The 14,633-nt window shown below is 42.3% G+C and overlaps 1 protein-coding gene across 3 annotated transcripts in view; it reads left to right on the top strand.

The window, feature by feature from the left end:
* The window catches only part of LOC108107756 (connectin), a 132,344-nt gene that overhangs the window by 91,267 nt on the left and 26,444 nt on the right, over positions 1–14,633 (top strand). For 2 of the 3 annotated variants that reach the window (XM_017215428.2, XM_017215429.2), the window contains one exon: positions 14,520–14,593. The gene's annotated coding sequence lies outside the window, so the exon portion shown is untranslated. Of the gene's footprint in view, positions 1–641; positions 1,602–14,519; positions 14,594–14,633 lie in introns of those variants that run through there. The other variant, XM_017215427.2, reaches the window with a different exon arrangement.

The raw sequence follows: 14,633 nt of genomic DNA, 5'->3' as shown, positions 1-14,633 counted from the left end.
TTCATTGCAACGCTTTTCTGCCGTGCGCAGTGCTTGTAAAACCAATAAAATCAATTAAAAGGCACTCAACATGCAAACAATTATATGCAAATTTATTTATACACACACATAGCCAACTAGAAAAGCACGCAATGCCAATGCAACGAGTGTGCAAAGAAAGCAAACTGGAAGTGTAGTGAAAGTCAGAGCTGAAAACGGTTTTATGTACCTGTCAAGTGTGTGTTAGATGGGTATATTGTGCTGGGGAAAAGCCTTGATACTATCTATGTTTTTAATTGAATAAATTTAAGATGGGTATTTATGTTTATTTGCTCTAAAAATACGATATAAATCTTAGAGTCTTAGGAGATATCTATCAAATTATAGGAAAGGTAAGAAAAGTATACAAAATTTTAAAAATAAAGTAAAAGAGCGAGTAACTCAAGGAAAGAGACTGTATATATCTCTTTTAAAGTATCAAAATCTATCTAAATTATATAGAAAAACTTAAAAGATCAACTTTCCCAAGGTATCAAGAAGCCCCATAGCCTAACAGTCCAATTCCCCCCTAGTATTTGCATATGCCGTACCAAAAAAAGAAAAGCCCGCAAATAAATATAAATATACATGGACTTCTGGGCAGCAGGAAAAATAAAGCAAAATGGCAACAAGCAAAACAACAACAACAACCAAACAGCTCAAAGCAAAGGCAATGAAAACACCAGGAGGCGGAGAGAAATGGTGGGCGGGGCATAAGGGACGAAGGCAAAGCAGGCAGAGTGAACCTGTTGCGCACAACAACAACAATCCGCACGAAACAAACAACAAAAGCAGCAAAAACAACAATATGAGGACAAAGGTCCTGTGAAAAGTCGCTGCTGCTTGCTGAAAAACGGAATGAAATGGCATGGAAACGAAACAAGAACAAAATCTGGGAAGCAAAAGAGAAAACAGAGTGATTGAAAGGCAGATTGAAAGACTAGTTGAAAGAAAGAGCAGCCAGCAAGAGAGAGCCAATGAGCTGCGCTTGCGCTGACTGAAAGTAGAACAGCCAGCCAAGGAAATTGAAAGGGAAACGAATGGTAGAGAACGTAGAAGCAAGAGAGGAACGTTTGACCAACGAAACAGTTGATAGCTCAATTGGGACAATTTGTGGGGGTGGAGAAAAGAGAGAGCGAAAGCAGCCTCGTTAGCAATGTGTTCCAAATTCCATACCGTTTCCATTCACCGTTGTCAGTCGTCGCGTGTGCGTGAAAATCATTAGTCTTCGTTAGGCGGTCTTTGTGTCAACAACGTGTTGCTCCCCATCCGTGAAAATCACCGACAAACCAACAATCGCCCCTCGCGACTTAACCGCTCGCGTTTTTCACCAGGACTTGGACTAAAGTGTTTGTGTGTTTTTCGTTCGGCCCTCCCATAAAGCGGAGTGTGCGTGCCAAAGTGCAACAAGTCTTAACCGTAATTTAATTGCAACAATTTCCACATTTCCCGATTTGAACAAGTGCAAAACACGACTCGATCGTATCGGCCAACAGAAGATATATCAGTGTCGCAGTGCTCGTGCAAAGTGGAGCATTCATCTCCCAAAAAATTAAAAAAGAAATAAGAAAAACCACAGTCAAGTAAGTTCCGCTTTTTGGTGCAAGTGAAACAGAAAGAAAAGGAGAAAGACAGCGAGCCAGGCAAGAAATGTCCTTATTTGTGCAGCATACTTTTTGGCGCAGTACACAGAAACAAAGACAGTGAAAAGTTTTACTAACTTAACGAATATTTTGTCTAAATTGTCTAAAAAGTGTTTTTAGACTTTTTATAAAAATATGTAATATAAAGATTATTCAGAAATACAAACTTTATATAGGTGACAAATCATCCAAGATCTGCCAGAGATATATATTAATCTTAAATACAACTTATGCAGAAAAAATCCAACTAAAAAATAAAAAATAATTGATAATATTTTTGGTTGAAACTGAAATAATGAAAAAATTGTGCTGGCGGTACATAAATTTATTAGATAAAATTTAATGAAAAGGAAACCCCGCACTTTCAAAAGTTTTTATTTCTTGCTAAATCAGATATTATAAATATTTCCTTTGTAAAGTGTTTCAAGAACAATATTAGAAAAATTATTAAAATATTTTTGTTGGTAATCCTTTTTCAAGAAAAGGTCCCATATTTTTGGGTCTTTCATAACTCAAATTCAAGTTACCTCCCATGTTTGAAATGCCAGTTTTTAGAGCAACACACTTGACATTTTGCACCGTGTGTGTGTGTGCCGACTTCCGAGGTGCTTTTTTGTGGGTCAATGGTCGCTCAAACACTCGGAGGACGAGAGGAGCTGCCAGCGAAAGCAAACACACAATAAAAACGAAAGAAATCATGTTTCTATGATGTATACTTATGCGTATTTATACATATTGCCCTGCTAAGTGGGCTAAACAAAGCCAGCGAATTCCAAGCAGTTGGAAAACTTTTCCCAGACAAACAAACAAACGACCAAACAAATGGCAGCAGTAGCGGCGGCAGCAAACAAAGGCAAACAAATCCCTGGGACATTTCTCGGAATTTAATTCAATAAAATGAATTCCAGCTTTGGGGCACCCAGGGTGTCCTTTTCCACTCTTGCTTTCAAAGTTCGTTTTTTTTTTGTCTTCATTTCTTCTTCTTATTCTCGGCTAAATGTCTGCAAATTAACTTTGCGAAAAGCAAAGAAAAACGCAGAACCAACGAAATTCCATTTGACAAATCGCAAACGTAAATAGATCCTTCCCAAAAAAAAAAAAAAGAGAAATAAAAATGTGTCTCCAAGTTGGGATTTTTAAATGCAATTTAAGTTTTGCGGAACTTCTCGTTCCCCACTCCTTTCCACGCTGATAAATGGTGAGGGTCAAAAGTTGCGAAATTTAACATTAACCTTGGATGGCTTGTAGCTCTTTCCCAGCTCTTTGAGCCCACACAAAAACCTCGTGTAATAGACTCACAGCCAAAAACTAAATCACTGTCATTGTGGTTGGGGCATTCACAGCCCGAAATACGGACACACATGCAGTGGGAAAATGTACAGGAGAGGGCAAGATAATAGCAGTGTTTGAAAGTATTCAAAAAGGCAGGAAAATCTAGTTTTATTTTAGTTTTTGGAATATTTTATTTACAACCTATAAAGTAGGGAAAGACGCTTATATTGGGTGTACCTTTTCAGATACATTTTTGGATATTTTAGATCTTAGTAAATGGAATCTGTATTAAGCAGTGCTTAAATATACAAAGGTTGTACTATTATTTTGCAAGCAATTGTTAATACAAAAAGACCAACCAAAGAGATAAAGTGAAGTGGGTTTCGGGAAATCAGAGTGAAACTACGGAGAGGCAACTATTGTTAGGCAATGATTTGCAATTTGTTTGAAAAATGCATTCACAACCACAAAAGACAAACAATCTGAGGGGGAGTTAAGCCGAGCACAAATAAAACCATAAACAAACGCACCGAGCCAAAGCCCAGATACAGATGCAGTTGCAGTTCCAGATACACATACAAATACCATGTTGCACAGCTGCGGATGCGGCTGCAGTTTGCATTTTGCTAGCAGGTTGCGGATTTTGCTGGATTGCTTTGGCTTTCAGCTCGAAAAGCGAAAGCTGACAGGGAGCCGGAGGACCGCAGAGAAGCGAGAAAATATATAAAATTGCAGCCACAACCGTCAATTGCTGGGCAACCAGCAATGTCCACCCATCCTGCATCCTGCATCCTGCATCCCCCATCCTGCATTACCATTCCAAATCCCACATTCAGCCTCATCAGCAATCCGCGACAATTCTTGGCAAACTACTTCTCCGAACGCTCCACTTTCCCAGCTTCCACTTTCTACTCGAGCACTCCATCATGAACTGCTTAGGGAAAAAGTGGTGGGGAGGGTGTAGAGGCAATTTCATATGCGGCACCCGCTGCACCGAACTGCATACAATTACAAGCAAGATGCAAAATGTGCACCCAAGTATCTGCCAGATACTTAATAGCAGCAGTAGATGCAGATGCAGACAGAGATAGAGAAGCAGCACGAAATGGCTCGGAATGCCAAACGAATTCATATTTGATGTATGAGCCAGCCAGCAGCTAGGGATGTTCAAAGGAAATGCCAAATGAGATGTTTAAGCATATTTTGCGCAAAGAATTCTGGCAGCTCCTGTGAAAGCTGATTGGGAAGCAGGAAAAAGTACGTGAAAGTTGTGAAATTAAGGAGAGTTTTGTAAAAAGATAAATGATGTATAGAAAAATATGGATTACATTAGAGATAAGTTGAAAATGGAAATAATGACCAGATAATTTATGAGAAAATCATAATAAGAACTATATTATGACCGAATTTTAATCCACTGCTTTTCCCGAAACCGAAACACTTTTCCAGCGATGATGGCTCGCCTGCCTGCCAATTAACATGTCAAGTCGAGTGTCGGAAGTTGTTGGTTTTTGGCTCGCGAAAGGCTTTTCCTCTCCGGCCTGGAGAGCTTTTCCAACTTTTCCACGCGATTGGCCGCAACATTCCCCGACACGTGTTCCCGGGGCCAACTTTGTTTTAAATCAATTAAAGAGCAAAGAGGCGGCGAATGTGGGCGAGTGACCAATCCCGAGCAATTTGCGGCACATATCCTGGGAATCTCGGTACAAGCGACTCAAATGAAATGTCACGCAACCAAATGAAATGCGAGACAGGCCAAAACGGATCCACAGCCAGTGCCAGAGCCAGATCCGGACTCGGATTCCAGTGCCATTTGCCATTTGCCTGGGAGCGTCAGGAAGCTATTAAATCTACATAAAATTGTAGAAATGTGTGGCATGTTGAGCAATTACAACTCCATGTTGCAGGAGGGGGGGATATACGAGGGCGGCGGACGCACCTTTCGGCTGACATGCTCATCTGAATGCAAAGCCTGGCCATGTTTCAGTGGTTTCCCCCCCTCTCCCTCTGCGCAACCAACCACCCCTCTCATATAGTTTTGTTCTCGTTGTTGTGCAGCTTAAGAGCCGTTAGGAAATTGCACTTGCCATTCCCGCCTGCCACTCCCACTGTTTTCCACAGCCCTTTTTTCTTGTACTCCTCCGCGAAGTGGGCGTGTGAAAAAAGAATTAAAGTCAAGTGAGCGCACTGAGACTGAATACATAAAACGAGGCAGGAAAATGGGGAAATGCTGGAATTGAGATGGGGATGGGAAAACTCGGAGGCGGAGGCAGTGAAAAGGCATTCAGTGGGCGTGGCTGCATGCACAACAATACAGAAGAAGAAACACCAAACACAGCGCCACCAACATCAACGTCAACGCCAAAGAAAAGCCGGAAAAATGCCTCACCACCACAACAACAAGAACAAGAGCTGCCGGAAAATAAGGTACTCTGCATGGCTATTTGGCCATTTTTTTTAGTTGCCTTTCCCTGGTGAGAAAGGTATAATTTTCGGCGCGACATTTGACGCGACCAGGGCCAAAATGAAATATACAAAAGTTTGCCCATTTTTTTTCCACGGGCCATTCGGGCTATTCGCTTTTCCAGACAAAAAAAAGCTGAAGTCCAAGATCCTAATCGCGCTTAGCCTGAACGGGCAATTATTTGGGCATTTATCAAAGATTCCCCGTTGGAGTTGGGTTAGCTTAAGGCTAGAAATCAGGAAAGGTGACAGATTGTATGATGTATTTTTTAAGTGGAACTGGAATTGGCAAAAAGCAGGGGTTTTCCTTCAGTTCTTTTATTAGTTTTGTTTACCTTTTAAGATAAAAAAGTAATAAATAAACATTAAAAAAGCAAAATCATACACCAAAAATATTTAGGATAATATTTTTCTCTATCAAAAATCTTCCTTAAAACAATTTCCCTTTTAAAGCCCCAACCTATTACCAAGCCAAATCCCCTGTCAATTTCCTCATATAGATTTTCTTGATCCCACACTTTCCCTATTTTTTCTGTGAAAAATTAATTAGCATAAAATACACACCAAAATCAGTTCCGCTTGGGCAGCGAAAGGAAAAGTAAAAATAGCAAAAGGAAAATTATGGGAAAGGGAAATAGAAGAATGCGGGATAATAGGGAAGGGACACGACATCGGGCAAGGGTCAGGATGGAAAATGGCAACAGAAATTGATAAGAAATCTGATGATTCAACTTGTTAGCCAAGAGCGTTGGCAAATGGAGGTTAAGATGGGTAAAAAAGAAGGCGGGAATTGATTGGTAGTAAAGAACAGGATGGACAGCAGATGAAAATCCATATGAATGGAAATTTTTCATTGATAAAAAGATTGAAAGTGCTGCTGTGGACTTTGACTACTTGAGAGGAGAGTTTTATTTTAAGGAAGTCTAAAACTCGTAGGAAAAAGGGTTATTTACGAGTATATAACTTCTTTGAAGAAAGAGAGGCTTCTCTCTCTTAGAGTTTCCTCAGCCGCAAAAGCCTTTAACTAATTTTAATGAAAAACCTTGAATTTCCACGCCAGTTCGGACAAATTATAGAAACCCAAGATTTCAGCAATGGTGTCCCAGCCAATTGAGAGATCATGATGATTAAACTTTCAATTGGCAGTGTCAAGGCAACGCTTTTCCATTTCCCTCTCCTCAACCCATTTTCACCGCAAGCAAACCCACTGATTTCGTGGGCGGGCGAATGTCATGCCCACTCCTGTGCCGGGGGGCCCGAAAAATCCTTTCAATTTCCGCTGCTCACAGAACCCACAGACATGCGAAACGGTTCCGGGCGGAAAAACCTTTGCCGAACAGCGAGAGAAAGTGAGAGAGAGCGAGATAGAGATAGAGATGGCTCCCTAACCGTTAGTTTAATTTGTTAGATTAGTAAACAAATGAAAATTAATTGAAGCAAACGAAAAACTTGGCCCCGAGCGAAACGGTTGAGAGCTTTTCCGGAGCAGGAGGAGCTGTGGAAATGAGGAAAAACTTTTTCCTCGCCTCGCCGTAGATAAAACGCTCGGCGAAAGGACCTCTCTATGTGCGTATGTGTGTGTGAGTGTGCGAGTGACTACAACAAAGGTAGCTGCAAATTGTTTCTGCTCTTTAAGGACTTTGAAAAAAAGGGGTGGTGGCAGTCCGTTGCCTTGGTGAAAGTTTCGCCTTTCAGCCAGTGTAATGTCTTGATTTTCGTTTCATTGTGCGGATTTGATTAACTTAATTGTTCGGCCGTAATCTTCGATTTGCGGGTCGCATTCACCTCCTCTTCCCCCTTGTCTCTTCCTTCTTTGGGGCGGTAAACAATGATTAACGCCAGACGCCCCGGAAGGTGGAAGGATGAAGGATCGGGCTAAGCCGCTTTTAATGGCATTCTAGCTGTGGCACTATACAAAAAACCCGATAGCCAAAAAAAAAAAAAAAGGAAAACTAGGAAAAACAAAAGGCCAAAGGGACGACGCACGCGTGTCCTGGATTTAGCCAGTGTTTTTAGTTCCTGGCTGGCAGCAACAAAAGCGCAATGTCAGCGGAAAAGTGAGTGTGAGGATGGGGCGGGAAAGGGACACCTAAGAGAATGGGCGGGAAAATGGATTGCACAAGCACAAGGCACCAAAGCAAAACAATCGAAAATTATAAAATAACAAAAGGAGCGAATGGCGAAAGGGAATCGATTGGACGAAATCTTTTTATGCCGCCAAGGATCTGTGTCCTTTTTTATGCTGTGTTTTTATTTTACTTATGTTGTTGATTTTCTTCCTTTTTGGTTTTTGCTGTACGCGTCACGTATTGTCAATAAAAAAATAATAATAAGATACAATAAATTTTTACCTTTAACGAGCGTGGGAAGGGGGAGCGGGTTAGAGCGGGACATGCGTGTCCTGTGCGTCGCTCTCGCTTTTTCCACTTTTCCCGCCTTTGTGCGTATCGCGCGCCACGCACAAAATATATAAAAAGAAAATAAACACAAGAGGTCCCAGTGAAAGCAGTGAGGGGCACATCCTGCTGGAAGGGAGGGAGACGGGAGGCAGAGGGTCCTGCAAAAAGCAAACAAAGGCAATGACACGAAACGATGACGACGGTCCTAACAACAACAACAACAACAAACATCAGCCGAACAGCAGAAAGCAAACAAATAAAAGGCGCAACAATTGCAAAGAGGGGAATGTGTAAGCCCCCATCCACCCACAGTGCCACCCCCTTGAAGGACACCCTCCCCCTACACCCATATTCCTGCTTTGGCATTCGCCAAGTGCGTGTGTAATTGAAACTAGGCGCCTCAGCTGGCTATGCGTACATGTTTATAGGGCAAGAGCCCGCACAGGATAACCAGGATACGAACTTATATATATATCTCCCCAGGGGTAGGTGGAAAGGCCAGTGAACTAATGCGGGGATTTCCTGCCTGGAACAATTCCAGGCAGGTGAGTGGGGATAAGCTTTGTGATGATGGAAACTATCGGTTTAAAATGCCAAAAGGTAGGCGAAAGCAGAGCAGGGAAAAGGATTTTCAGGTTCCTACTAAACTTAGTAGGATGGGATTCTATTCCCAATTACTTGCCCTCAACTGTCCATCTAAATATCTTTCTGGTAATGCAATAAAGTACACAAATGTCGATAGCACGGGTCAGTGGACTAAACAGGAGTTCAAAATGCTTATTTAACCTGATGTAACCGGTCACGCCCACCTGCCCACTGTGACCCCCGCCCCCCACTCGAGCCAAGTTGGATGCATTTTTAGACGGCTATTTGACCATTTGCCCTGCCCGATTGCAATTCCATTCCTCGGTGTCTAGACTCGAGCGCTACTTTTCATCGAGTTTGTCTTTTCGCCGGACAAGCGGCTAAGTCGTAGGATTGGGGGATTTCCCGGAGAGGATCAGCAGTTCGGAACAACTTTCGGTCGGGTGCAGCAGAAAGCAGCGGAAAAATATGCAAAAAAGCTTGAAAGCGGGCTAAGAGGAAAGAGGGGCGGAGAGCGGCAGCGAGGCGGAAGAGTGCGGCAAAAAATTCGCAATATTTGTAAAAAGGACTACAGACAATTTGCCTTTAAATAGAGCGTGGCACTTCAAACAAGTGAAGGGGAAAAGCCCTTACCCCGCCCCCGCCGCTTTCGCAGCCCGCCTTTATGCAGCAAACAAAACATGAAAAAAACGAAGGAAACAAAAATGAAAGAAAAACAGGGTGAATCTGCAGGAAGAAGCGGCGAAAAAAGTAAAAAGAAATGAAAATCAAGAAAATGAAAAGAAAATAATATAACGAGCGCATATTAAAGTGGGTTTATTTATTTTGCCCTCGACGCTGTTGCCACTTTGGCCAAAGGTACAGGACACGCAACAGCGAGTGGGGCGGAAAATCAGGGGATGGGTGAAAATGCGGGGGTTTTTGGTGTCGGGATGAGCGGTTGTTCCCTTTGTGTCTGTGTGTTTGCTGTCGTGTTTATTAAAAAATAATTTCCATGCTCAACTTGGCAATGCCGCCTAAGCCGTCAGGAAAATACCCACCCAAGGACCACCCCCTTTCTTATAAGTGTGCGTGTGCGTTTGTGTGTGTGTGTTTGTGCTATCAACAGTTTGCATTCTCAAGTGTCCCAGGGAAAACATTTGAAACAATAAGCTCACAGGACCTTCCACACCCTTGAATGCTCACCCACCACCCACTCTTCCAAGCTCCTCATGCAAATTCAATAATGCGACATCGACAACAACAACAACAACAACGACAACGAGGACGACGGCGACACTAAATTATTCAAGCCGGAAAAGCGAAGGAGAAAAAATGTAAATCTGTGATTTTAATGCGTTTGCCAACTGTAAACATAAACCGAAAATATTACAAAACTTGTGCAAACAGGGCGAGGCAATAAAAAGTGAAGAAATGCCGAGGGCTACCGAAATAAGGAAATGAATACGAATGCGCGTATGTCAATTTAATGGGCGGAAACTGCTTTTGCGTGGGCTGGGCGTGGCACATGCTGAAGTGCCCTGCCATCCAGCTACCCAGCAAAAGGAATATGAAATATTTATATGAACATTTTCATTTATTGAGCGTAACAAATGTGCACAAAACAAGGCGAAACCATAGTGGTGGGGGGAGCGTGGGAGGTATGGAAAATAAGGAAAATGGTGAGGAGGAGGATGATTCACGGTGATTCCAAAAAAGGTGAAGGACTCGTGGCGAATGTATAGAGCTCACCTGTGCAGGTTTTTGTGCGTGCAGGATTGCCATCATCATAATCATTGGCAGATGGCCCTGTCCTTCACCTACAGCACCCACCCACTTTGCCTACTTTTGCCAACTCCCCCTCTTTCACCGCTCAGAGAGACAATCTGGCTCTGCTTTCTCCCCCAGCCCCAGCCCACTCGAAACTTTCGTCATAAATACTGTGTCTACAGTTATGTATTATACTCTAGCATGGGGTAGTTCTGTGTTCTTTTGGGAGATCTTTTCGTGGATGGATTGCAATGTCTATGAAATGATAAAAATATGATTATATGATCATAAAGTGATATATCTTTCTTGTTAGGATTTCTAATCAACTTTACAGAGTTCTAAATGGTTTAGCAATCTTTGTTTTTCAACTATATACCTTATCCAAACTATAGAGCATCTGAAAGTTCACTTTTCCGCTTTCAGTTTTTCCATATTTTTTTCGCATGCTCTGCTTTCTTTTGTTTTCGATTTCGCTGCCTTGTGCTCTTGCTTTCGTTTGGTTTCGTTCTTTTGTTTGTTTATTTGCTTGTTGCGGTATTCGGGGAAATTATTATATTTTAATTACACATGCGTTTGCTGCCGCTGCTCAGCTGCAGCGCTGCTCGGCGTCAAGGCAAGGCAGAGCAAACAGAACAGACCGGGGGAATGGGCCAAAAACAAAAAATAAACCGCAAAAATGTAAATGAAAATGGCGTGAAAAATCAGTTTCATGGTTTTTATATCCCTGTTTATTTGTTGTAAATGAGCACATTTCGTTGGCCATAAGGGCGGGCTGCTTTTCAAGTAGGCGGGGGGCGTGCCAGTGGGTGCGGACATAACGGAAGTTGATTATGACCATTTAGCATGGCCATGGCCGCGTCGAACGTCAACGTGGCCAGAAAATAAGTATGTGTGTGTGTGTGTGTTATTCGTCCTGTTGCTAACGCTTTCGCTGTTGTGTCAACCTAATTAATTTTTGTCACTAATGTTTATATAGTTGGTAACGGCAGCGGTAACGGTAACGGTAACGCTAACGGAACAGGTGCTGCTCGACACACGGCCAAGCAGCTTTATTACCCAATTACATTAGCAGGAGTGGGTGTTGTTTTTTCTCGCTCTCAGTGGTGGGTGGGGGTGTTACAAGAAGGCGTTCCTGCTGAACTTTAAGATTTTTGAATTTTACTAAAAAGTGTAAAGTTTTACAGGAGAAATTCAAACTGCCAGCCAACAAAAATGTTTTTAAAAATATAAAAAGAGGTTATAGCTTAGCAATTAGTTCCATTAAACATTATAATTATCACTAAATGGGTCATTAGTATACTATTTTTTAGAGTGAAAGTATTAAATTATAACCAATAACATTTTAGTTTCTGCCTAATTAATCAAAAACTAAATTTATTAGCCTTGTCATTATAGGAGATACGAATTAGAATGTTGATTTTATGGGGAAATATACTTAACTGTCATGACTTTAAAAACATAAATGATTGATTAAATAAGTTTAAAATGTAAAACTAAACAGCACATAAAGTGAAGATACAAAAATTGTATCTTTTTGGTTAGAAAATGCCAGCCGCTCTCCGCCTGCAGCTGTTTTTTCTACTCGCTACTCCCTATCAGGCCGCCTATCATCCGCAGCTCTCAATATTAAGAAATAACAACTTGCCAAGGGCAAATGAGGACTGGAGGACTTCAAGGACATGGTAGAGGAGGAGGAAAGGGAGATGGCACACCCAGGAACGGGAGTCGTGTGGCAACTTTGCTTTTGGGGTCTTGGATGTAAACAAGCGAGGCAAATATTTAACTCGCAGGCACTCGCAGCGGTGTCTCCTTCGTGTCCTGTATTTGCAACTGTGTGCGAGCCAGCTGTGTATGTGTAGGGAGGCTGCCACAACATACACCTACACACACACACACACACACGCCAATATCCTTTGGTACTCGGAAACTTTTCTCCTGCGAGAGCTTGGGGGCTACGCTGTCGCTTATTTGTCGCAGCAGTTGAGCTCAAAGCTTTGGCTTGTTACACTTTATGAAATCAGCTGCAGTCCTGCCACGCCCCCATGACCCCTGACCTGTCGTTACGCCCCCTCTTGGGGGGCTCCCTTTGAAGCACAAGTGTTTATGTTTGTCTTGGCGAGGCGGCGGCTCATAAAGTCCCTAGCAAGCGAGCTGCCAGGGCATCAGGTCCTCTCCCAACCCCACTGCTGTCAAAAGTCACGTCGAGTCCTGCGAATGTGATTCCCTCCCTGCCTCTCAAAAAAAGAGACCCCACCCACTCTGGCATGTCTCTGCCATAAACTTCAACTGGAAATTGTGCGTAATTATATTAAATTTTTATTGCCTCACACATGAAATGGAAACGCTGCAGCAATTTCCGAAAGCGACTCTCCAAGATTATCCACATGCAAATTGTTCACATGGCAAAATGGGTAAATAAAATGCTGGGTTTGGCTATGGGTGTGGGTGGGTGGAGTTTAAGTGAAGCAACGATTTGGTAAATTGATTTTAATCAAATCAGGAGGATGCTCTTCTTCTAGTTAGAATGAAGCTGTTTCGAAAGGGTTTTTAGGTTAAATGCAGTTTATGGTTGATTTTAGGGTTAAAGTTTCTTTACAAGTTGGAAATAAATTTATTATTCTATATGCTAAGCTCCTGTTAGTTCATAAAACTAACTAAAACTAAGCGGTAATAGAAATAAATGTGAAAACTTTGGCCATAGAAACTCAAACCCCCGAAGGCCTTTAATGATCTAAGCAAATTGTATCGACTTTATGTTCCTGTATCGTATTACCGCCTAAACATGTTTGTGCACCTCGTTCACCTGCCCGAAAAACCTCGCCCAATTGAACAATCAATGTCATTGAATCCAATTTTCCATATGTTTCATACCCCTTCCTCCCCCCAGGTAGGGGCATAGCATTTTCCTGATTTTTCCCAGCGTTGTTCAACTGCTTTCTGGGGTTTCATTTGGCTTCGGTCGGTTGCCAGTGGCAGCCGCCGTTTGAACTTGTTTGACATTCCACCGACAATCAAATTTAGATGCCCCGATATCCCGCCTCCCATCCACCCACCTTCTCCTCCCTGCAAAGTCCAGACAATTGTTCGGTTCGCCACAAAAGCACTTTCCCCGCCGCCCTGTTTTTCGGTGGATTCCGCCTCCGTCAGCAATTATTCAATGCTTAATCATCAGGAGGCATCAGCGGCATGAATGGCATAAATCTTATTAAATATTCAAATAACACAAAAAGTGTATGCCCAACCAGAAATGCGGGCATAATTAACGGCAATGAGTACAAAAAAAAAAAGAAAAGAAAATGGGAAAAACAACAAAAAACCACAAATGGTCAACCAACGTTGGAGGCGATTATGATTGCAGTTAACAATCGACGGGGGAAAAGCTGAGGGAAAAAGGGGGGCAAGTTCCAGTGTTTTTTCGTTGTGCCTCTTCTTTAGGCGTAGCCAATGCAATTATTTCATTTCCATTTTCATACACACATATGGGCGTGGCGCCGCCCTCGTCGGGGAATTGCCTAGAGCTGTCGTCATCGTCGTTATCGTCTCGGCAGCGGCTGTGGCAGCGGCAGGGCCAGGCGACCGAAACTATTTGAATAACGCGCCATCCACGCCCGCGACCTATGAACCCCCAGATCCCTCAACCACTGACCGACCACCCATCCACGCATTCTGCACACACATGTGCCTCCTCCTTCTCTGTGACCCTGTGGCCAGGACCTCACCCATAGTGTCCCCTTCGTGTTAATAGTTTTTCCCTTTGTTACCGGCCTTTTTCTCCTGTTTACGTTATCGCATGTCCTGGCTGGAAGTGAACTTAGTCGGACCACAATTACTGGAAAATTAACGCAATTAGATTTCCCTGGGCCAAGCCTTTGATCTTTGAAGCCTATAAAGTTGTATAAAAACCTGGCCATTGCATAGGCCATAAAAAGTACAATGGATAACGCTGAAAAGGTGGAGTCAGCAAGGTTTTCTGAAAGAGCTAGTTAGAGGAACACGAAAAAACAAATAATCACTTCCTAAAGGAGCTGTACAAGCTACAGAGACTTTCTAAAGTAAAAAATAAATCCACAGAAATCTGATTAATCAATAAATATAATATATATTCATAGGTGTGAAAACGCCTTCTATATACTTACCTAATTTCAAATAGTGACTAGATTATTTAGCTTATTTCTCGATTCATATAATATTCTCGCTGTTATTTATTTAATATGTAATTTCCATTAGCATTTGAGGCCTTCCCAGGGGCTTATGAATAAAGTATATACCAATTCCGGCAAAACGCTATAATTTTGTGGTTGAAAAACATGTCTGTAACGAGACCGAAACATGACATTATAATAAGTAATATCAAACTAATTTCGTTTTCCCTCTCTTTATATATTTGCAGAGACATTGCATTAGTCAGCAGATCGAGGACTGTTACTGTACGTGACTTGGCCTTTTCCAGCACTCAATCGAAAGGTAAGAAAACGCCCTCCAGGGTTGCATAATATATATGTAG

The sequence above is a fragment of the Drosophila eugracilis genome, unplaced genomic scaffold, assembly GCF_018153835.1.
Source record: "Drosophila eugracilis isolate 14026-0451.02 unplaced genomic scaffold, ASM1815383v1 contig_2088, whole genome shotgun sequence".
NCBI lineage: Eukaryota > Metazoa > Arthropoda > Insecta > Diptera > Drosophilidae > Drosophila > Drosophila eugracilis.
Note: the sequence above shows the minus strand (reverse complement) of the source record. Positions and strands in the feature narration are given on the sequence as shown.